Source organism: Stegostoma tigrinum, chromosome 3 (assembly GCF_030684315.1).
Source record: "Stegostoma tigrinum isolate sSteTig4 chromosome 3, sSteTig4.hap1, whole genome shotgun sequence".
Taxonomy (NCBI): domain Eukaryota; kingdom Metazoa; phylum Chordata; class Chondrichthyes; order Orectolobiformes; family Stegostomatidae; genus Stegostoma; species Stegostoma tigrinum.
In genome coordinates, this window is record NC_081356.1 from 80,967,436 (window position 1) to 80,989,844 (window position 22,409).

The window sequence follows — 22,409 nt, forward strand, 5'->3', positions numbered from 1 at the left end:
TCAGAGAGGGGGATGGGAAGAGGGTTCTGAAATAAATAGGGACAGAGGGGGAGGCGGACTGAAGATGGAGAGAAAAGAAGATAGGTGGAGAGGAGAGTATAGGTGGGGAGGTAGGGACAGGGTAGGTCAGTCCAGGGAGGATGGACAGGTCGAGGAGGCGGGATGAGGTTAGTAGGTAGGAAATGGAGGTGCGGCTTAAAGTGGGATAGGTGAGAGGAAGAACAGGTTAGGGAGGCGGGGACGAGCTGGGCTGGTTTGGGGATGCAGTGGAAGAAGGGGAGATTTTGAAGCTTGTGAAGTCCACATTGATACCATTGCGCTGCAGGGCTCCCAAGCGGAATATGAGTTGCTGTTGCTGCAACCTACGGGTGGCATCATTGTGGCACTGCAGGAGGCTAATGATGGACATGTCGTCTAAGGCATGGGAGGGGGAGTTGAAATGGTTCACTACTGGGAGGTGCAGTTGTTTATTGTGAATCGAGCAGAGGTGTTCTGTAAAGCGACCCCCAAGCCACCGCTTGGTTTCCCCAATGTAGAGGTAGCCACACCGGGTACAATGGATACAGTATACCACATTGGCGGATGTGCAGGTGAACATCTGCTTAATATGGAAAGTCATCTTGGGGCCTGGGATGGGGGTGAGGGAGGAGGTGTGGGGGCAAGTGTAGCACTTCCTGCGGTTGCAGGGGAAGGTGCCGAGTGTGGTGGGGTTGGAGGGGTGTGTGGAGCGGACAAGGGAATCACGGAGAGAGTGGTCTCTCCCGAAGGCAGACAAGGGTGGGGATGGAAAAATGGCTTGGGTGGTGGGGTCGGATTGTAGATGGCAGAAGTGTCGGAGGATGATGCGTTGTATCTGGAGGTTGGTAGGGTGGTATGTGAGGACAAGGGGGATCCTCTTAGGGCGGTTGTTGCGGGGGCGGGGTGTGAGGGATGAGGTGTGAGAAATGCGGAAGATATGGTCAAGGGCGTTCTCGTCCACTGAGGGGGGAAGTTGCGGTCCTTGAAGAACGTGGACATCTGGGATGTGCGAGAGTGGAATGCCTCATCCTGGGAGCAGGTGCGGTGGAGGCGAGGAATTGGGAATAGGGGATGGAAATTTTGCAGGAGGGTGGGTGGGAGGGGGTGTATTCTAGGTAGCTGTGGGAGTCAGTGGGCTTGAAATGGTCATCAGTTTCTAGCTGGTTATCTGAGATTTCCTACCTACTAACCTCATCCCGCCCCCTTGACCTGTCCATCCTCCCCGGACTGATCTAGCCCCTCTCTACCTCCCCACCCATACTCTCCTCTCCACCTATCTTCTCCTCTATCCATCTTCAGTCTGCCTACCCCCCTCTCCCTATTTGTTTCAGAATCCTCTCCCCATCCCCCTTTTCTGATGAAGGGTCTAGGCCTGAACCATCAGCTTTTGTGCTCCTAAGATGCGGCTTGGCCTGCTGCACACTTTGTTATCTCTTTCTCATTTCAGTTCACTGCTTTAAAAAAATGCACAAAATAAAAAAGAAATGCAATCTTTACAACTAAGCTTGACGTATCAGAGGACGATAATGCTACTTATGCTGGTGAAATATAGAAGATCACTGCCATGTTTTGCTGGGTGTTTTGCTCAATAGCTGATACCGCTCTACTCCAGGTGGTAACCTCTGAGCAGGCTGCCATGATCTGGTTGTTGTAACCTCCTCCTCACTAGGAGCTCCAAGTTCCTACCTACAAAGTACAGAGACAATTTTTCTGTCTCTGTCAGGTGCAATCCAAATGTCATGATCTATATGGGGCAGCTTTGGACCAAAGCATTTGTCCGAGTGCACAATGACCTTTAAAGGTAGTGCTGGCATCAGCGATGCCAGTCCATCCTGGGATGTCTTGGCAGTAGCAAATTGTTCCAGTTACAGTGTGTGGTAGAGTGGGGTTAGAATTGGATGAGAGGGGCAATGACAGCACAATTGGGTAGTTAATGAAGTGAGTTTTCTAAGATGCAGTGAATACTCTTGCTAAACCTCAAAAAAAATCCTCCTTCAAACTTGACTAAACTGATATTTGGCTGAATAAATGTAAAATTCAGCCCATTATGTCCAATTGTGAACATCAGACATTAGGAAGTCATTTGTAAGGGTGAACATTTTTCCAAGAGTCCTTCTCGGAATGAGGGACTTTAATTACTTGTATATATTGTAAGAGATGGAAATGTTCTCCTTAGAGAGGCTTGAAGGGAGATTTGATATAAATTAAGTCCCATATAAGAGGTTATTGTACAAAATAAAAGCACATAGGATTGGTGCAAAAAACTGAAATGGTTTGAGAATTGGTTGGAAGGGTCCCAACCCAAAACATCAGCTTTCCTGCTCATCTGATGCTGCCTGGCCTGCTGTGTTCCTCCAGCTCCGCACTGTAGTAAATGGTTTATTTTGATTCAGTTGAAAGATTGAAATGATGGTCATGGACTGATTGGTCTTCCAGTCAAGGAAAAAGCAGACAGTTCTCAGGGCTTCTAGGTGGGGATTGAGAACTGAAGATCTGGACATCTGTACTGAGAAGGAAATGTTTTGGGGCAGGCAACTGTTTAGGTGTCGAACAGGTTGTTCACATAGATGCGGAAAGACTTGACAAAAGGAGAGAAACTGTCGAAATTTAAGAAATAAGAACAATGGAGTCAAAATAATTTGAAATTATGAATACACAAGGAGAGCTTTGTTTGTGGGCCCACGGAAAAAAGTAAGCTTAACTTTTCTGTTACTTCTGTGATTCCATAAGGAATTTGTGCATCTTTATAATAGAGAAGCAAAGTTAAAACAAATTCTATACAGAAATAGTTACTGGTATCAGCAATTGGCACTCAGCCAGTGTCCCACTGTATAATGGAACTGGGAAACAAATACTGTAATGAAATGTCAGAAGCCTGATTTATTTGTCTCAATGTGGCTGACTCACTATTTTGCAGTTACCATTGTCATGGGGAGTGAAACGGCACTCTGTGGGGCCGATACTCCAAACTTCAAACTGTCAATTCAAGGTTGAGAGAGAGAAAAGAAAACGGCAGGCAGTTTGGTGTTTTGTGCAACTGAAGTATTTTCACTTCAGATAGTTCTGCTACATTAATGTAGCTTATGGATAATTTCAAATCTTGTGAAAAGAACTTTTGCAATCATTGTGCAGCCAGCATTACACAGATGATCGTGTTAAGATCTTTTTTTGCCCGTGCAACATATGATGCAAAATGTCACAATAAACAAAGTTGTAATTTTAGTTTTATTCACAGTCTGCATGTCTCATCAATAGCTAATCCCACTTCCCTTTTGTTTGCCAGGAAACCTGTATTTTTTTCCCCCTTCATTTACCCAGATTATTTTGAAAGCCACAACTGAATTTGCAGACATCACATTCTCTAAAGACGGTGCATTCCTGATTCTAAAAAGGTACAAAAATGTATTTCCTAATTTTTGCCTATGGTTCTTTCATTCAACCAATGACTGCCCTTGACTGGGATTTGACCGCAAATGAAATCAAGTACCCCTAACAAAACTGTATTCAATGGGACATAACGAGGTGTAGAAATGGATGAACACGGCAGGCCGAGCAGCATCATAGCAGAAGGAAGGCTGACGTTTCGGGCCGAGACCCTTCATCAGAAACGGGAATCAGGGAGAAAACTCTTTGCTGATTGAAGATACACTTAGCACAAAGAAAGACAGTTGTGTCTGTTCAAGGCTGATCATCTTAGCTCCAGGCTATTTTTGCAGTTGTTCTTCAGGGCAGTGTCTTCAGCCAAATCGTTTTCAGATGCTTCATCAATAACTTTTTCCCAGAATAAGGTCTGCAGTCTGACATTTGCTGATGATTGCACATTTTTCAACTTCATTTGTCACAGTTCAAATACTGATATAGCGTGTGCCCACGTGCAGCAAGATCTGGACAACATTTAGGCTTAAGCTATTAAGTGGCAGGTAATACCTGTCTCAAGCATTTATCACCTGAGCCAAGAGGAACTAACCATCACATTCAACTGTCACCATCTGATATTCAATGCCATTTCCATCCCTGAATTCCCCACTATCAATATCCTAGGGGTGGCCATTGACTGCACCAGCAATCTAAATACTGCAGTACCTGCAAATTGTGGACATCTGAAAGTGATTCAGAAACACTCATCAGGACAGGGCATCATTTGTGGAAAATGAATATGTTTTTGGTTTATGGCCTGAGCAGCATCTGCTGTTTTTCACAGATAATTTTCTGACTCTGCTAGGCACTTTGAGTTTTATTGTGAATGATTTTAAAATTATGGTCGTAAAAATGAACACTGATTTATAAAATGAAAAAGGTCAGTTAACAATAATTCCTGGGTTATTTCTACTAGGAAAACATGCTGACATTTTGTTATGAATTCAAGATCAATAAATTGAAATAAAAATATAAGTAAGCTAAGATCATGACAAAGATTCTAAACAAAGATTTACAGTTGATTTAGAATTGCAGGATCATAGAAAGACTGAATTTATTTTATCAGGTGAGATATGACAGTGAAATTTAATATTATCTGTGAAATTTTAATAAAGATTTCTTGAAGTAGTACATTTTAACACGATCAGATCTGTACCATCATTGGTCATATTCAGGTAACTCATACAACCATAATAAACAAACTTGCTAAGATTTACTTCAGAAAGAAGCCAGTCCAAATTATCTTCTGTAAAGCGTGTGATCTGGTTTAGAGTTGATGTTCCCTTGATTTGTGATTCTTCCTTTGTGAGGAAATGCCCGACCACCATTTTGTATTTTCCGAGTGGTATATGGAGGAGATGGGAAAATCTGATTCAGGACCTTTCAGGTCAAGCCATCTCCCAACATTTAGCTGTGCAGTTATGTAAAATAGTTTGTGTAATAAGGGGCTACATTTTAAATTATTAACTAGGTATCTCTCTGTTGCTCTTCCCTTTAGTAAACTTATGACTATGATCTCAATTCCAATTTTTTGTCTGTTCCCCTCAATTCCCTTGGGGATCAAAAATGTTTGTAGCTGAGCTTAGACTATATTTAATTAATTGCCTTTGTCTTCTTTTAGAAAGAGATCTCCAAAGACTGCAAATACTCTCCAAGAAAATAATCTTCCTTATCTCAGTCTTAAAATCACTAAATTTTAAACTATGCCCAGTACTACACACATCCCCAAAAAGGGGAAATATGCTCTTAGCATCCACCCTGTCAACTCCCCACAGTCTCTTGCCTAACTTGTTCAATGTTTCCAGGAAAAAAATGCCTTTGTCCCAGAAATCAGTCAAGTGAACCTTCACTGAACTACTTCTAGTGCAATTCTATTCTTATTGATGTAATACAACCAAAAGCGTACACGGGACACCAGCTGCAGCAACGCTTCCTGACTTTTACATATACTTGTCTTGTAATAAAAACTAACATTCCATTTGCCTTCTTAATCATTTGCTTCACCTGCACACTAATACCATGCGATCACAGATCAAGATATCCAGATCCCTCTGATCTGTCAAGTTCTGTGGGCTCTCTTAAATGAAGTAATGTCTTTTATTTTTCCTGCCAAAGTGTACAATTTCACACTCTTCTACATTATATACCATCTGCCAAATATTTGCCTCTTCATTTCACTCATCATCCATTGTCATCTCTTTAAGTCCCCTTGACAAAATACTCTTGCCCATCTTTCTGTCAACAGAAAATTTGACTACAATGCAGTCAATACCTTCATCAAAGTCATTAACGTAGATTGTAAATAGTTGAGCAAATAAAAACCAAATGAAGATGCTGTGAAAAATTTCTGAGGAAGGGTCACTTGCGCTGCAATGTTAACTCTGATTTCTCGTCACAGATGCTGCCAGACCTGCTGAGCTTTTTCAGCAATTTCTGCTTTTGTATCTAATCTCTGTGGCACTCTGCCAGTTACGACCTGCCAAGAATGATCTATTTACCCTTGAACAATCCTCTGTGCATGCTAATCAATCATTCTGACCACCATGAGTTCTTATTTTGTGCAGTAAAATATGATTTGACATTTTTTGAGATCTAAGTACACGTCTTTAACGACAATGTTTGTTACTTCCCAAAAGGACTCTAATAAATTAGTTAAAGATGATTTCCCTGTAGACTCTGCTTGATTAACCTATACACAATTGTCCATAAAACACAGGAAACAGGAGGAGGCCCTTCAAGCTTGCTCCCCCATTCAATATGATCGTAGTTGATCATTCAATTTAGTATCTTCTTCCTGATTTTTCACCATACACTTTTATTCTTTTAGTTCTAAGAGCTATAACTAACTCTTTCTTCAAAACATTCTTAGTTCTTTACTGTTAGTTGCACTCCCTCAAAAGCCACAGCATCCCTCCTCAGATAAAGAGACCAAAACTGCACACAGATTAGAAGACAGGGAAAGCTCAGTTTGAAGGACCCCACTGCTACATATATTGAAAATCCACTTCAATGTATTTAACTAAATCTGCGTAAGGCTATTTGTCTAGCCAAAACTACCATATCTGATGGAAAAGACAGGGAACATATCTACCAACCAGTGACAGAATTTCATTCACAAGGCAACCTGACTAAGGAACTAACTACAATGCTCTAGAATAAAAAGGCTTTTTATCAAAAATTGGATTACAATGCATGTGGCAGAAGTTTGATTTGTTCTACAGTCATCCTGATTTAAAAGACTTTTCTCTCTTTGCCAGGAAAATGGTCAGTAGGTAACAAAATAAACGATCAAGACATATATGTTTTTTATTAAGAGCACAACACGTGCAAGAAATGAGCCTCTAATACTTGGGGACTTACATTTTAAATGTATGAAGAAAGCATAGTTGAGTTATTAATCCTGTTCACCTCACTATACACATCCACCACTGCAAAGTCAGCTCTGTCCACTTTGTTGAGAGTCATGTGATTTACTGGAGCAATTTAAGAGATCTTATGGATATCGCCAAACAAGGTTCAGACACTCAATGATTCAAATTTCTCCAAACCTTTTACAACAAGTTCACCATTTGCAGGAAGGTATCTTTATTTATCAAAGTGTCAGCAGCATCTTTAGAGACAAAAGCATCTTTATGTTTGCTTGCAATCCAAATCCGAATATGTTTTTACTTATTTTTGCGTTTGAGTAGGAAGTGACTTCTAGCAGCTAATATCTCATAGATCAATGTTTTCACACCACCTGTGCATAGACAGTTGCTTCGAAGTAATTGAAAGATCTGCAAAGAATGGCTTGTAATGTATTATGCACCTTGTAAACGACTGTCAGTATCTGACAGCGCCTCTCATCCACCTTCCTGCAAAAATGTCACCCCCTAATCCCAATTCCTGCTCCTGAGATGAGGCATTCCACTCCTGGACATGCCAGATATCCTCGTTTATCAAGGACTGCAACTTACCCCCCACTACGGTCAAGAACGCCATTGACCACATCTCTCACGTTTCCCGCAACCCATCCCTCACACCCCCTTCCCGCAATCACAACCAAAACAGAATCCCCCTCATCCTCACGTATCACCCCACCAATCTCCGGATCCAATGCATCATCCTCCAGCACTTCCGCCTGTGCAATCTGACCCCGCCACCAAAGAAATTTTTCCCTCCCAACCCTTATGTGCCTTCCAGAGGGACAACTCTCTCCGTGACTCCCTTGTCCGCTCCACACTCCCCACCAGCCCCACCAACCCAGCACTTTTCCCTGCAACCGCAGGAAGTGCTACATCTGCCCCTACACCTCCTGCCTCACTCCCATCCCAGGCCCCAAGAAAATCTTCCACATCAAACAGATGTTCACCTGCACATCTGCTAGTGTGGTATACTATATCCGCTGTTCCCGATGTGGCCTCCTTGACATTGGGGAAACCAAGCGGAGGCTTGGAGACCACTTTGTGGAACACCTAGACTCAGTTCACAACAAACAACTGCACCTGCCAGTTGCGAACCACTTCAACTCCCCCTCCCACTCCTTGGATGACATGTCCATCCTGGGCCTCATCCAGTGCCACAACGATGCCACCTTAAGGTTGCAGGAACAGCACCTCATATTTCACTTGGGAACCTTGTAGCCCAACGGTACCAGTGTGGACTTCACAAGCTTCAAAATCTCCCCACCCGTGAACGCATCCCAAAACTAGCCCAGCTTGTCCCCGCCTCCCTAACCTGTCCTTCCTCCCATGTGTCTGCTCCTCCCACTTCAATTCCCACTCCCACCTCCTACCAACCAGCTTCATCCCTGCATCCCTCACCTGTCCATCTTCCCCGGACTGACTAACTCCCACCCTAATTTCCCATCTACACTCACCTTTACTGGCTCCAACCCTGCCTCTTTGACCTGTCCGTCTCCTCTCCAACTATCTGATCCTTTAACCATCTTCCATCCGCTTTCCCTCTCTATTTATTTCAGAATCCCCCTCGCCTTCCCCTCCCCCATTTCTGAAGAAGGGTCCAGATCTGAAACGTCAGCTTTCCTGCTCCTGGGCGGCACGGTGACTCAGTGGTTAGCGCTGCAGCCTCACAGCGCCAGGGACCCGGGTTCAATTCTAGCCTCAGGGGACTGTCTGTGGGGATTTGCACATTCTCCCCGTGTCTGCGTGGGTTTCCTCTGGGTGCTCCGGTTTCCTCCCACAAACCAAAGATGTGCAGGCTATGTGGATCGGCCATGCTAAATTGCCCATAGTGTTCAGGGGTGTGTGGGTTATAGGGGGATGGGTCTAGGTGGGATGCTTCAAGGGGCGGTGTGGACTTGTGGGGCCGAAGGGCCTGTTTCCACACTGTAGGGAATCGAATCTAATCTAATCCTCTGATGCTGCTTGGCCTGCTGTGTTCATCCAGCTCCACACCTTGTTTATCTCAGATTCTGCAGCATCAGCAGTTCCTAATATCTCTGTCAGTATCTGACACTTCTATCATCTAGACAGTGAGTGATTACAAAACGATTAAGTTTAACATGGTCTGGGAGTTGAGCGCTCCCACAAAAGGGAATCCCAGGACGTACAATTTTTAAGAGATAAATTTTCTGGAAAATTAGAGAAGTTGAATAGGTATAAACAGGCAGAAAACGGCGGAAAATCTCAGCAGATCTGCCAGAATGTGTGGAGATAGAAAGAATTACTATTTCGAATCCACTCTGTTTCTTCTGAAGTTCCAGTATTTTGCTTTCATTCGACCACGAAAAGTTATGGGTGAATGATATATTTCAAGATGTCACGCTGAAAATACAGAAAGAAAACAATATCAGACGAAACAAATGTGACCGAAAACTAATGAACACAATAAATACAATACAAAAAGGGACAGATTCTGCAGAGAAAAAGGGATGAGAGTCACTGGAGTGATGAATATAAACGCAGAAACATATTAACAGGAGAAGGGAGAGCGATTGAGAACAAGGTCGGACAAAGATCTTGATCTAATTTTAGGAAACAAACAGCTGTCGGGTCCTCTCAGTCACCAGCTCGAAGATTCTCACCTGACAACAGCAGCAGCAGCAGGTCACCATTATTAAAGCTCTGTCCCACGGCAATGCTAACAATCGCCTCACGGTAGGTCCCCGCTCAGCGGTTGATCACTGCGCGGCTGGGATCTGATTAAAAGGCGGGATCACCGAGTGACGTTCGCTGATCGCCGCCAATGAGGCGCGCGGACGGTTTGAGCCGGCCTCTCAGTTGAAGAATGAGGCCTTGTACAGCCGGAAGGTCTGCATCAGTTTATATTCACTATTTTTTTTCCAATAAGTAGTAATTGTTTATATTTTCTAGGGGGAAAAAAAACACACACACAAGAATGATGACGTCTCTGTGTTTAAGTATGCAAACGTGTGAAGGCGGTAGGAAGGAATAGTCGCCGGTAGGCAGCACGCTTCTTCCTGTTATTTACAGTTTGCGAGACAAACACTGGGCAGCTGAGGCCTTGTTTGAAATGAGTATGTGTGAAGCTGCATATTGGAGCTGGAATTTAGGAAGTCGGAAATGCTGCTACAGTCCTAGTCTCACATTGGGACAGTAGAGGATGGAAACTCTTTACAGGAAGCAGTACAAGTGGTTTTGAGTACTGAAATATTATGGAGATATTAAAAATTGATCATGTTTTTAATCTCGCATTCAATTTACAGTCAATAATCAGATTGTTTTGTTAAACCCTTCACTTAATCTATAACCATTGTGATTTGAATAAAATGCCCTCTGACATTCTTCCGCAATATAAATAGCGAATAGGGAAAATGTACAAGATGTAAAGAAAACCTCAGGTCACGTTAAATCTATAATATAAATGCATTTTGAATTTTATTAAATACTAAAAGGACAATTTGAAATATTTTTTCAATGCATGTGTTTGTTCAATGCACAGTAGTTACATTTTCAATTCTGGTTTAATTACACTTACATGAAATGGTCCTGTTGGGTTATAATTAGTTTCCAATCTTGCATTTTTCATTATTATTTACAAGTGCAGTGATAGTAGCCCAGAGCTACATAAAGTGTAATGGTTTGGTTCTCCATGGATAAGAGGTTTTGTCTGAAGTTGCACTGACATTTCACCATGTACTATTCCATCTAAAATCAGTAATTTCACACAAGAAAGTGGAACTAAATTATTTTTATTTTGAAAGATTGTGCAATATCACAGGGCTTGAGTCAGTCAGGATTGTTGATTTTTTTTTGTGGTTAGAACTACCTTTAAAGTTTATAGATACATGTTTACACGGATGACTTCATGTAAATAATTCTATCAATGTCCTTTTTAAACAGTGATGTGATTAGTTCATAAGACTAATATTCTTGTAAATACAATTTATACAAGTGAATTATAAATTAAGAAAAACATCCAGAAACACTTCAGAGTTAAGGGACAAATTAGATGCAACATCAAGGGGGAGATATTTGGAAAGAGCATCAATCTGCTTGGTCCGATATGTTAAGTCTTGGCGGACGATACTGTATTTGTACAAATGAAGGAAGGGGATAGGCACCAAAAGGTATTATCAGAGGAACTGAGAATGGGGTGAGGTTCATAGATTGAATAAAATTGTTAAACTTAAATTATTGGGAGATGTAGAGTCAGTGTGTGTTGAGGATAGGTGTGTTGGTCATGGTGGATGATTGAGTACAAGTAGTGAATTTGTGGGTATGTGTTGATTTTAGAGATTTTTTTCTGGAATGGAAAGCTCACAATTAATTGAGTCTAGAGCTGATAAAGGCTTAAATCAAGGTTTCAATAGCAGATAAGTCTTAAGAAAGAGCAGTAGGTTGAGGCTTTTCTGCCCATTGAACCTACTATGCTACCTAGTATGAGTATGACTGATCTGATGAACCCACCTCCCTGCTTGCACCTGTTACCTTTTTTGAGTCTTTGTTAACAAAAATCTATCTCACTCAACCTTGAAAATGCACAATGACACGTTCTCCAGTATTCTGTGGAGGAGCATTCCAAAAAATATGATCTCTGCGAGAAGGAATTCCTCCTTTAGTTTTAATGGGAAATCTCTTATTTTTAAAGTCCGTCCCCTACTTCTAGTCTTCCCCACAAAAGGAGGCATTCTTCCAGCAGTAACAGCGTACATCCCCGTCAGAATCTTATGTTTAAATAATATTACCACTTATTCACTCCAATGACTATCAGCGCAATCGTTCATCCTTTCTCCATGAGTCAACCCATTCACCCCAGAAACCAGCCAAGTGAACTTTCTGTGAATTGCTTCTAATGCAAGGGAAACTCCTAGAGATAGGAAATAACTCACCACAGTACTTCAGCTTCAGACTCATCAATGCACTGTTGCAGTAAAATTCCTTCCTTTTACTATAAAATGTTGGTGGGTAAAGGCTGACATCAAATTTAACTTAATAATTACCTCTGCCGCTGAAGATGGGTGGAAGAGATGTTTTTGCTTTGTTTGCTAGTCTGTTTGTAAACAATATATGTCAGAAACTACTGAATGATTTTAACAAAACTTGATATACAGATAGAGTTAGCACAGGGAAGAGCTATTACATTCAGATGGGAGGAAAAGAAAACTGGTAACAGGAAGTTATTGGATATGGCTTTAAGCAAACATTTTGGATTAAGTAAGACCCAGATCTTTGCTGTGCAGCATTCTGTAGTGTTTCTCCATTTAAACAATGTTCTATTTCTCTTTTCTTCTGGCCAAAGTGAATAACCTCAAATTTTACTACATTATTCTCTAGCCAAATATTTTCCTAACTGATGTCATCAGTATATATATCCCTTTGCAGATCCTTTGTATCCTTTTCACAACTTATTCTGCTGCCTATCCTTTGCATTATCAGCAAATCTGCAGATAATATAGTTGACTTCATCATCCACTTCGTTAATACTCGTAAACAAACAGTTGAGTCCCACCTCTGATCCTTGCGACCCTCCAGCATGCCAGCCTGCAAGTGACTGCCATTTTTCAGAATCTATCTTTGTTAGCTAATATGCTGAAAACATTAATATATCATCCCAAGCAAAATGGATTTTTATCTTGTGGCAAGGTATTAAAATGATTTTGGTAAACCGTCATGTTTACTGGTGTCTGTTTTTCCACCTTGCTTAATACTCGGTGAAATTTTTCAAAGCGGTTGCATAAATTGTTCAGATGTTAACTTCCCTTTCACAAAGCCATGACATTCTACTCGATTTTCTATCTGTCCTGCGTCTATCTTAGTAATAGATTCTTGTATTTTAATATTGACAGATGTTGGATGCAACACAGCTGTAGTTCCTGATTTCCAGACTGGTGTCTCCCTCCTTGAATAGTAGTATTACATTTGTGGCTTTCTAATCCTCTTGGACACTTCCAAAATCTAGGGAATTTTGGAAGAGTAACCGACACGTCCACAAACTATGCAACCACATTTTTTCAATGACCCTAAGGTACAGGTCAATATCTTTTTCTCGAGTGATGGTGATAGTTTTAAGGTCTTTCACCCCTGCTTTTTTGCAAATCTGGGGGTACTTTTTGTATCGTTTAGTATGATAGGTAGGTAGGTACGATGTAATTGAAAAGTAAAAAGAAGTAAAAAGTCTTCCTCATGAAGACCATCTGGGTTGAAAAATCTGAATATCGGTCAGACAGGCCAATAAGGATGTGGAAGTTCTGTTTCATCCGAAAATAATGGCAGTCAGGACATGAAATAGGTAGGAAGGTATGAAGCTTTTGGCAGGCCAAAAAGTGGCTCGAGTCTGCCTGTTATTTAGTTGGGGTGAGGTTATGTGTTTCCATGAAAAAGTGTAGGTTAGATAGGCTTCAGATTGGTTTATCAGGTCGGCGCAACATCGAGGGCTGAAGGGCCTGGACTGCGCTGTAATGTTCTATGTTCTATGGTGGATACACGGTCTGAACATGCTTGGAGTGAGGTATGACAGTAATGTATCACTAGTGTATCTGTGAATGCTAATGGAATATCTGTGGATTGTGTCACCAATGGACAATATGGACTAACCTGAATCCAAGAATGAAACTGAAGGGAATTTTGTAAGTAATGGTGCAGAGAAAGTCATCAGTGTGGATGTTCAACCGACATTTGTTTAGGTAATGGGACCTAGATGGTGTTGAAATTTTGGAAGAAGATGGTGCATGGACGTCAACAGAGAGCATATTGGGGGGGAAAAATGCAACCCTGATCATGTAAAAATGGTACATTCATTTTAGCTTTATTGTGTTTCGACTAAAACTAGATTGGAACAATTGAAACAGAATTTTTGGAGATGGGCAAGGTGACGATATAAGCAGGTGGCAAATATATCTTTTGGAATGAAGATTGAAATCAAGCATTTAGTTAACAATGACATGCTGATGATTGTGGTTTTACAAAGAGAGAGGTGTTAGTTGTTTTGAGAAACTAGATAACTGGACTTTGAAATAGTTTAGAATGTCAGCTGGCATGCAAGAGGTAAGAAGGGAGCTGTCATTGGGAAATTAATAAAAATGGAGTTAAAATTTTTTTGTTGTGTTTTGTGAATATGATGAACTTAGCAAATGTGTGAGAAACTAATAAGGTACACAATCTGGGCTATGCTAGGTAGTAGAGAGCATTTGGTTTATAAGGGGACCAATCAAGCATTTTTTTCCCTCCCAGATGATCCCTGTGACATGAGATGTGCTGGCAGAGGGAGTGAGTTTCTGTGGAACTTCACGTGTTTTGGGTAGATCCGATGATGGATGGGAAATCTAATTTGTCTATAAAATATTCTTATAAAGTAACTTAATTAAATGGGATGTTGATTCTTCAAAATGAATGGGAAAGAATTAATGCTTTGTTCAATACAAAAGCACTCATTTTGTGTTTGAGTTAAACTGTTGTGGTTGATGTAGGCTGATTTAAATACAATTAACTCCTCTTGGATCTGGATAAAAATTAAGTATAATGTGGTTTTGGAACATCACTGTAGTCCTTGATGTTGTGATAATACTCTTAAGTGGTTTAAATAGGGATGAAAGTTTTGGGGGAGTCTTTTCCTGCTCTGTGCCATGTTAAATTGAGATAATCCCCACAAATGTTTGAAATATCCTCTGATAGAGATTAGGGAAGACCTGATGAAGGGTGCCTCTGAAAAGAATTAGATGTCTCTTGACCTTCTGGTTGTCAACTTTAGGACAAGTTTGTGCCTTGGAGAGTGTATTTAACAAATTGACAAAGAAACATGTTCACATCATTTTGTATTACACAAAATCTACGTGACTGTGTCAAATGGCTTGAGATGATTTTCTTTTATACAGTCTTGTTTTTATTTTGCTAAATGCTGATTGCCTTTTAATAAGCAATTTCAAAAGTTGAATTGTACTTTTGCTTCATGTAGCAATACAATGAACAAATTGTAATTTGAATTGGCTTTTAGAGCTGCAAAAGTTTGCCTCATAATAGTGATTTTGAGATAAGCATTAGGCAGTTAGGAGCATACATTCACAATGGTCCAAGGCAGTGGAGGCCAACTCTCTGGATACTTTCAAGAAAGAGATGGATAGAGCTCTTAAAGATAGTGGAATCAAGGGTTCTGGGGATAGGGCAGGAACAGGATACTGATTGTGGATGATCAGCCATGATCATAATGAATGGTGGTGCTGGCTCGAAGGGCTGAATGGCCTACTCCTGCACCTATTGTCTATTGTCTGTTAACTACTTTCGTCTGTTCTTCTGTTGAATGAGACCAGTGGCTGAACTCCATGCACCTAACTGCCGCCTTTCCCTCGATGCTTCTAGTTAACAAGATCTATTCTTTTGAATTCATGAATTGATCTGAGCTTTCATGTGAGCGTTTCAAATGCCTGTCACCTTTTGCTCGTTGCAATTTTTCTTAACTTTGCGAATAGACTCTTTTTAGAACAATTACAGCTTTGGAGGAAGTCATATTTGGTTTGTCATGTCTGTGCTGGTTCTCTGCAAGATCAATTCCCTGCCTTTTTCCTCATATATTTCCTGAATTTGTTTTCACTTTCAGACGATTATCCACTTCTGTGGTAGGAAGAGCAAAGTTTTTTTGGTGCTGTTGACAAAAGGGGAGGAGGAGTGAGTTGAACAGATGGTGAGCCTGCCCAAGGGGAGTGTTTGTAGTTGGAGATGAGAGATTGAGATGTAAAATAGATTAGATTTTTCTGAAGAATGGTCTCGACCGGAAACGTCAGCTTTTCTGCTCCTCTGATGCTGCTGAGCCTTCTGTGTTCATCCAACACTAAACCGTGTTATCAATGTAAAATAGATAATCACTTTCAAGAAGGACCATGTCAGTATAGAAATTAGGAAGGAAGACTGTGATATAATTGAGTGAATTAGCATTGAAATGAAGACTTCAGGGGCTTTAGCAGGCTTGAAAGTGGATAAATCCTCCGGCCCAGATGAGATGTATACTCTGGAGTGCAAGGGAGGAGATTTGCAGGGTGCTGACATTAATTTTCAAATCATCTCTGGCAGCAGGAAGCTTGCCCTCAAAATATTAATTCAGAAGGACAGCTAATGCGGGCCTTAGTTCAAGAACGGTGGTAGGGATAAATCAGGAAGCTACTAGCAAGTGAATCTGTATCACTGATAGAAAAACCATTAGATTCTGAAGGACAGAATTAACCTCCATTGGAGAGTCATGAATTCATAAAGGGGAGTCAGCATGGCTTTATTACAGGGAGATCATGTCTAATAAATTTGATTGAATTTTTTGAGGAACAGACTTGGTGTGTAGATGAGGGCTATACAGTTGATGTAGGATTACATGGACTTCAGTAAGGCTTTTGACAAGGTTTTGCTTGGAGCTAAGAGATTAAGGGATCTAGCGCAGTTTTGGAAATAAGATCCAAAATTGATTTTGTGGTAAGAAGCCGAGTTAATGGCCGAAGGGTGTTTTCTGATTGGCAGTCTGTGTCTATTGGCACATTGCAGGGTTTTGTGCTGGATTTCTTGTTATTTCGTACCTTCACAGGTTAGGGTGATATAGATGGATTGGTCAGGTGGGCTGAACAGCAGCAAATGGAACGGAGTCCTAAAAAGTGCAAGGTGATGCATTCTGGGAGGACTAACAAGGCAAAGAAGTACATTTTGAATGGTACAACCCTTGGATGTATAGAGGAACATTATTTTCCAGGTCCAAAGACCTTTTGAGGGTAGAGGGATGGGTAGATAATTTATCTAAGAAGACATATGAGACACTTGCCTTCATTCATCAAGGTATTTAATGCAAAAACAAGGCAGTATGATGGACTTGTGTATAATGTTATTTAGGCCTCTACTGGAATATTGTGTGCGGTTCTGCTCGCTATAGTATGGGAAGGCTGTGATTGCACGAGAGACAGTGCAGAGTAGATTCAGCAGGATGTTGTAAGGGCTGAAGTGATTTGGCTACGGAGAAAGGCTTGATAGACTGGTGTTATTTTTCTTAGAGCAGAGAGGGCTGAGGGAACATCTGATTGAGGTGTGCTAAGTGATGAGGGGGGTAAATAAGGTATACAGGGAAAACCTCTTCTCTTTAGAAGAGGGACCAAGAGCCACGGGACATAGTTTCAATGTAAGGAGCAGAGTTTGAGGGGATTTGAGGAAAAAGTGATTTTAAGTGGGCACTATGTATCTGAGATTCACTGCCTAAAATGATGGTAGATGCAGGAACTCTCAAGGTATTGAACTAGCATAAAGATGAGCGCTTGAAATGCCATAGCATGCAAGGTTATGGACTGAGTGCTGAAAAATGGGATTTTAGCAGATGGGTCCTCATTTCCTGGTGTAGACATGCACAGCAGGACATTTTTCCAATGGATAAAAACTTTATGACTCCATGTAAGTCCAGATCTCCTCTACATAGTGAGACCCAAATGCTGACTAGATGACCGCATTGTGGAATACCTCCACTTTGGCCAGAAGAATGACCCTGACCTACCAGTTGCTTGCCATTTCAATAAACCATCTTGTTCCCATGCCAACATTTCTGTCTATCACCTGTGTCAATGTTCCAATGAAGCTCAATGCAAGTTGGGAAAATGTCAACTCGTTTTCAGCTTAGACACTTGACAACCTCCAGGACATGATATTTGAATTCAGCAACTTTGGAACTTGGTCCCATATCTTGTTTTGTGTTTTAGTTCACCGATGTCCTTTTGGAGAAGTGAAATCTGCTGTCCTTACTTGGTCTGTTCCATAACAATGTGGTTGAGACTTAATTGCATTCTGAAATGGCTAAGGAAGTTTGCAGACAATTCGGACTGGCAACAAATGTCAACCTTGCCTGTTGTTCCCATATACTGTGATAGAATAAAACCTTCAGAGGAAGATGGTCTCTACTCTATACTCTTCCTCACTTGGTCTTTGCTTGGGAGATCAGTCTCATCTTTGCTAATTTATTCACAAGTCTCTCATCCCAGGAGCATTTCTTGAAATTCTAGAGTTATATTAATTAACTGAATAACATATTTGAAGGAATTGAATTCACATTTCTGGATCGTTTGTCCAGCTTCCAGATTATTAGTTCACCAACATAAACACAATGTTGAGAAAATTCTGGCTCTATTTTTAAAACAAAATCTCCAATCCTGGACTCCTAACAAGCAGAAATGGTTTCTGTCTATCCTTTCTGTTTTTCATATGATGTTAAAATCTTTAATCAAATTACCACTTAACCTTTCAGGTTATGCAATGCAAGTTTGTACAATTTCTTGTAATTAACCCTGTATGTCAGGTATCAGTCTTGAAACCTAGACAGCACTCTCCCATAGGCCAGTTCTTCCTTTCCAAGGTTTACTGTTTATTCCAATGTATTAGTTGGTTAAACCAGGATTTGTATAGCTGGAACATGACTTCTCCCTTCATTTAATTCCAGTTCCCTGCTTATAAAAGCCAGTGTTTCTTCAGCATTTTTGGTTAGTTTATGTAACTGCTTATGTATGACATTTTAACAGTAATCCAAGGACAGAATCTTGACTGTCCTTTAGATAATGGTGACAAGATTAAAGAGAAGTGGTTTATGAATATTATGTCGTGTTATTGTGGATATGTTCCACTTACACCATTTTTGTCATTGATTTTCTTAGAAAAGGCAGCTTCAGTATATTAGGATGCTTGCAACTTTTCAGAAAAATGCACTTTCTACTCGCGGAGCATAATTTTAATATTTATATGGATTGCACTTCAGGATGTTTGTCATTGGAGCAGAAGTATGATGATGCATTTTCTGTTAAATGACAGAATTAAAATTTAAAACTGAAGGGCCAGGTTATACTGGCAAATGTTCAAGGTACACTTTTAGATTCTTTACTGCCTAAACTATTAGCTATGATACCTTTACAGCTATTTATTTGTTTAGCTATTTCCTCACATCCTCTCTTTATGCACTTGTCCTAGTATGATCTTCATTGTGTGTCAAACTGCCTTCCTCAAGTGTGTTGACTTGTGTGTACATTGCACAAATAGGTCAGGCATCTGTCACTTCCCTCTCCCAAATTCATGGATCACTCATTTTGGAGCATTGAAATACAAATTGCATTTCTTTACTGCTAAATATCTTCTTAAAGGCCTCTCTTCTACCCCTCACCTCTTTACTACTAGCTAACAATTACTAATAATAACTTGACACCTCTGATGCTTCTGTGTTGTTGTTCTTTAAGTCTGATTTCCAGAAATGGTTGTGGTGCACATTCATTAAAAGAAATATTGCAGTGACTAAAGCCATCATCTCCTGTCTTTGCCATAAAATCTATCCATGCTACTGATGCTTTGGCATTGTATTCTATCCTGAAATGATCCCTTTCTTCCCTCTGATTAAGATTCTACTGTGTTACATTGTTCACTGCTATCCCTACCTTTTAACCAGTTGTTTCAGTCCACTCCTTTCTTGACTTCTGTTGCCTTTTTGTAAAGTTAAATTCTGTCTGAATTTGAGGTTGTAGACTTGTTTGTTGAGCTGGTGTGTTTGATTGCAGACATTCCATTACCGTGCTAGGTAATATTGTCACTGCGTCTCCAGTGAAGTGTTGGTGTCTTACCTGCTAGTTATTTGTATGCCTGGGTTTGCTAAATAACAAGAAGGACGGAGCGCTAATGCTTCATGGAGGTGCACTGATGATGTCACGCTGGCTCAGCGAGCAAGTTTACATCCACAACCTGAGCTACAAATCTTCTCAGAAACTTCTGTCTGAATTTGTACAGGTTATGCCAGGTATACTTCTGCTCTCCTTATCTTTGCTTACCTATATTGGCATCAGTGGTTTGCATGTGTTGTGATACAGGTTTGTCAACAAAATAGTATCAAAATTTTAAAAATCGCACAAATCAGTTGTCTAAATTTGAAGTGAACCCAGGAGCATTATTACTTAGCTTCTTCTCTGGCATGTAAAGCACATGATATTTTAAAAATTTATTTTGTGGGATGTGGGCATCACTGGCTGGCTTGTTATTTATTGTTACTCCCTATTTGCCCTTGGAGATAGTGGTGAGCTGCCTTCTTGAGCCACTGCGGTCACCTGCTGTGGGTTGATTCACAGAAACCATTAGGGAGGGAAATCCAGATTATTGACCCAGTGACAGTAAAGGAATGGCAATATATTTCCAAGTTAGGATGGTGAAAGGCTTGAAGGGGAATTTGAAGGTGGTGTTGTTCCCATATATCTGCTGCCCTTGCCGTTCTAGATGGAAGTGGTTGTGGGCTTGGAAGGTTTTGTCTGAGCATCTTTGGTGAATTTCTGTAGTGCATCTTGTAGATAGTACACACCGATGGTGGAGGGAGTAGATGCTTGTGGACGTAGCGCTAATCAAGCGGACTGCTTTGTTTTGGATGGTGTCAAACTTCTTGAGTATTGTTGGGGCTGCAGTCATCCAGACAAGTGGAGGGTATACCATCACACTCCTGACTTGTGCCTTGTAGATGGTAAACTGGCTTTGGGGTGTCAAGAGGTGTGTTACTTGCTGCAGTATTTCTAGCCTCTGACCTGCTATTGTAGCCACTGTGTTTATGTGGTGTGTCCAATTGAGTTTTTGGTCAATGATAACACCCAGGACGTTGATAGTGGAGCATTCTGTGAAGGTAACACCATTGAATGTCAAGGGACGGTAGTTAGATTGTCTCTTATTGGTGATGATCATAGCCTGGCATTTGTGTGGTGCAAATATTACTTGCCATTTGTCAGCCCATGCCTGGATATTGTCCATATCTTGTTGCATTTGGACACTGACTGCTTCAGTGTCTGAGGAGTTGTAAATGGTGCTGAACATTGTATAATCATCGGTGAACATGCCCACTTCTGACCTTTATAATGGAGCGAAGGTCATTAATGACACAGCTGAAGATGGTTGGGCCGAGGACACTACCTTGAGGAGCTCCTGCAGAGATGTCCTGGAGCTGAGATGACTGAACTCAAACAGCATGACGTTTTTCCTACATGTCAGGAATGACTCTAACCGCTGGAAAGTTCGCCCCCGATATCCATTGATTCCGGTTTTGCAAGGGCTCTTTGATGCCATGCTTCGTTGAATGCAGCCTTGATGTCAAGGGCTGTCATTCTCGCCTCCTCTCTAGAATTCAGCTCTTTTGTCCATGTTTGAACCAAGGCTGTAATGAGATCAGGAGCTTAGTTGCCCTGGCGGAACCCAAACTAGGCATCACTGAGCAAGTTACTGCTGAGCAGATGCTGCTTGATAGCACTGTTGATGATACCTTCCATCACTTTACTGATGATCCATAGTAGATTAATCGGGTGGTAAGTGGCCGAGTTGGGTTTGTTCTTTTAATGTGCAGGACATATCTGGGCAATTTTCTGGGCATTGTCTCATAGATGCCAGTGTCGTAACTGTACTGGAGGAGCTTGGCTAGGCGAGTGGCAAGTTTTGGAGCGCAATTTTTTCAGTACTATTGCTGGAACGTTGTTGAGGCCTGTAGCTTTTGCAACCCTCTTCATATCATGTGGAGTGAATCTAATTGGCTGAAGATTGGTATCTGTAATGCTGGTGACCACTGGAGGAAGCTAAGTTGGATTATCCACATGGCACTTCTGGGTGAATTCCAAGATAATAAAATGTGAGGCTGGATGAACACAGCAGGCCAAGCAGCATCTCAGGAGCACAAAAGCTGACGTTTCGGACCTAGACCCTTCATCAGAGAGGGGGATGGGGAGAGGGAACTGGATTAAATAGGGAGAGAGGGGGAGGCGGACCGAAGATGGAGAGTAAAGAAGATAGGTAGGGAGGGGATAGGTCAGTCCAGGGAAGACGGACAGGTCAAGGAGGTCGGATGAGGTTAGTAGGTAGCTGGGGGTGCGGCATGGTGTGGGAGGAAGGGATGGGTGAGAGGAAGAACCGGTTAGGGAGGCAGAGACAGGTTGGACTGGTTTTGGGATGCAGTGGGAGGGGGGGGAAGAGCTGGGCTGGTTGTGTGGTGCAGTGGGGGGAGGGGACGAACTGGGCTGGTTTAGGGATGCAGTAGGGGAAGGGGAGATTTTGAAACTGGTGAAGTCCACATTGATACCATATGGCTGCAGGGTTCCCAGGCGGAATATGAGTTGCTGTTCCTGCAACCTTCGGGTGGCATCATTGTGGCAGTGCAGGAGGCCCATGATGGACATGTCATCTAGAGAATGGGAGGGGGAGTGGAAATGGTTTGCGACTGGGAGGTGCAGTTGTTTGTTGCGAACTGAGCGGAGGTGTTCTGCAAAGCGGTCCCCAAGCCTCCGCTTGGTTTCCCCAATGTAGAGGAAGCCGCACCGGGTACAGTGGATGCAGTATACCACATTGGCAGATGTGCAGGTGATCCTCTGCTTAATGTGGAATGTCATCTTGGGGCCTGGGATGGGGGTGAGGGAGGAGGTGTGGGGACAGGTGTAGCATTTCCTGCGGTTGCAGGGGAAGGTGCCGGGTGTGGTGGGGTTGGAGGGCAGTGTGGAGCGAACAAGGGAGTCATGGAGAGAGTGGTCTCTCCGGAAAGCTGACAGGGGAGGGGATGGAAAAATGTCTTGGGTG

General features: G+C 41.8%; 1 protein-coding gene across 2 annotated transcripts in view; it reads left to right on the forward strand.

Moving 5' to 3' along the window:
- The first annotated feature begins 9,615 nt into the window (after window positions 1–9,615).
- fbxl17 (F-box and leucine-rich repeat protein 17) overlaps window positions 9,616–22,409 on the forward strand; it is a 700,184-nt gene continuing 687,390 nt past the window's right edge. The window contains exon 1 of one of the 2 annotated variants that reach the window (XM_048526933.2): window positions 9,616–9,686. The gene's annotated coding sequence lies outside the window, so the exon portion shown is untranslated. The other variant, XM_048526934.2, reaches the window with a different exon arrangement.